This window comes from Taudactylus pleione, unplaced genomic scaffold (genome assembly GCF_031769625.1).
Source record: "Taudactylus pleione unplaced genomic scaffold, aTauple2 ptg000747l, whole genome shotgun sequence".
Lineage (NCBI taxonomy): Eukaryota > Metazoa > Chordata > Amphibia > Anura > Myobatrachidae > Taudactylus > Taudactylus pleione.
The window spans coordinates 161,049-164,072 of record NW_028285149.1 but is presented as its reverse complement, the minus strand read 5'-3'; positions in this window follow the sequence as shown (position 1 = coordinate 164,072).

Genomic DNA, 3,024 nt, shown 5'->3' with positions numbered 1-3,024 from the left:
GTTCTACATCTTCCTTGGTATTCATACTATCATTGCTTACCACCATCATGATTTAATTCTTACGATTTACTTTAGCATTACATTTTCCACATTTCAACACAGCAGGAACACACCTGACACATAAGCCAATTACTAAGATGACAACCAATATAAGGATCAGGAGTTTACCTATGCTTGCGATCATTTCCTGGACCCACTCTCCTAGACCGGAGAACCATTTCACTGAGTTCAACCAAGAAACCCATTCTTCTACCTTCTCCTCTACTTCAGCCACTGAAGCATTATGGTTCTACTGAAATTCCCATTTCAGCTGCAGAATTTCATCCATCTTCCAGTCTATCACCTTCTTGGGGTCACTAGTGCTATTTGTAATATACGTGCAGCACTTGACACCAAATTGGGTGGCCAAAGTTACACAATACCCTCCAGTGACAGCTGTTAAATAATTTAACACTAGCCTATGTTGCACAAGTTCTTTCTTATAAGCTTGTAACTCCCTACCTGTATACCTAAATGTGTCATCATACATCTTGGTGATATTATCTATTAATTTAGCAAGATCTTGAATAAATCTGAAATTTAGAGTACCCCGATTGATCCTGGTGGGATCCAATGCTACTAAAACTTGAAGGCCAGTTGTTTCACTAATCAATTGTGTGGCCTTATGTCCATCACCAAGTATCAAGTTTCTCTTGTCATGGTGTTCATACTGTGTGTGAAAATATGGTGATGGTGTGTTTTTATGAATACCAAGCAGTTCACCATGTGTAAGGGTCATAACTTCTGGAACTACTCTTCACAGGTAACACATACCTTCAGAACTCGGAGAGAGCCACTTATACACTTTTCTACCATGTATAAAATATACATTATCAGGGAGAACATAAGGAATAATAAACATCATTATCGTCAAACACATTTCCCTAGCCAGTGATCCTATTTCAGGTTCTCCCATTTGACTCATACAAGTTTCTGGTTGTATTATCTTGGCACAGTACCCTTCTGGTACCCTACCAACCATTTCCTTGGTGGAACTCAGTGTATATTTATACCGGAAGTGTCTTCCACCTGTTCTAATTGTGCGTAAAAGTTCAAAATGTATAAGTTCACTATCAGATCTTAGTGAGAAGGTCATCGTCTGGTTATTCCCAGTTACCTCCCAAATTCATAGTTTATTGAAGTTGGTGATGTTCATATATAAAAGTGATCTATCTACTTGGTACTGGTGGAGTTTAAAATGAGGTGGTTTGGACATAAGAGATTTTCTATCCAGTGCATCCCCTTTTCGCAATTCTAAAACCTCAGAGACATTTAATGGAAATGGCACTAACCCTACATTATGCTGTCCTTGAGGCACGTGAGAGCATACCCAACAGTCAGTTTGGGTTAAAACTTTGCCTACCATGGTATGATAATCCTCTAAAGGATACCCGCCCCAATACGGGTTATACTTAGGCTGGCACTGTTGGATGCATCTCTTATCGACTAGGGACCCACAAAACTCACACATACAATAATCCTCAGACGATAGACCTTCACACTGTCTCCAAGTTTCCAAAATAACAGATCTCTTAACAATTACTGTACTGGTTTTGGTCAGATACTGATTGGTTTGGCATTCCTCCCAATTCCACTCCATCAATATCACCATCAGCTCTCCTCCGTCATCTGTCCTCTGTCACAGAAACCAGAAATCCTGAAACAAACTAGGATGATGAAAACTCTGGAAGAAGACACAAATGTAACCCCAGCAGACCACTCCATTTCTGGATCAGAGATCTGCAAATTTCTTTAGCTCAGGTGTCTCACTGCAACTTTTAACCCGGTTAGTTGACCTTCTTACAGTGAGTGGAATGGACCCAGGTATCTCTCTCTGCCACTTTCAAGGAAGTTGTACTAGTCAGCAACACTTGATATGGACCTTCCCACCGATCTGTCAAACAACCTGAACGCAAGAAATTTCTGATCATAACAAATTCTCCAGGTTCAACATCATGACAGTTTGTTTCTGGCATATCATGTGACAACAAGTTCAGTTTCTGCTGTTGCTGCTTCAACTGTTTACTCATTGTTATAAGATACCTTACAGTTACCTCGTTGTTACTTTTCAAATCTTCCTGTGGACTTATAATTAAATGAGGTTGTCTACCAAACAGTATTTCAAAGGGGGACAGATTGAGAGGGGGTCTAGGAGTTGCCCTGATACTATGAAGGACAAGTGGTAATGCTTCTGAGCATCCTAGTCTAGTTTCTCACATGATCTTACTTAATTTATTTTTAATAGCACCGTTCATCCTTTCCACCTTGGCGCTGGCTTGCGGTCGGTAAGGGGTGTGAAGTCGACTATTAATACCCATCAATTTACACATGTTCTGGAAGACATCACCTGTGAAATGAGTACCCCTATCACTTTCAATAATTCTAGGGATACCGTATCTGTATACAAACTCCTGTACAATCTTTTTAGCAGTGAACACAGCAGTATTAGTGGCAGCTGGGTATGCCTCAACCCAGTTAGAAAAAACTTCTGTACAAACTAATACATACTTGAGATTCCTGCAGGGTGGTAATTGGATGAAATCAATTTGTATTACCTGAAAAGGTCCGTCTGTCGGGGGAATGTGGGATGGCTCGGTTGGTATTGTTTTTCCAATGTTCTTCCTCAAGCATGTCAAACATGACATTGCCCTCTTTTCAGCTTGGGAAGAGAAACCTGGTGCACACCAATATGCCCTGACCAATTTGCACATACCTTGCTTTCCCAGGTAAGTCAGACCATGCGCTGCCTCAGCCAAGCTTGGGTAATAACGCTTGGGTGCCACCAGCTTACCTTGTCCATCTCTCCAGAGTCCAGAGGACTCTTGCCCACATCCCTTGGATCTCCAGACTGCCTTTTCCAGAATGGAACACAAATTTTGCATCTCAATTAATTTCTGCATATCAATTGTTTGGAAAACCATCATCATTTGATTAATTGGCATGTTTACTCTTAAACCTGCTGTCCATTTGGCAGCTTCGTCTGCC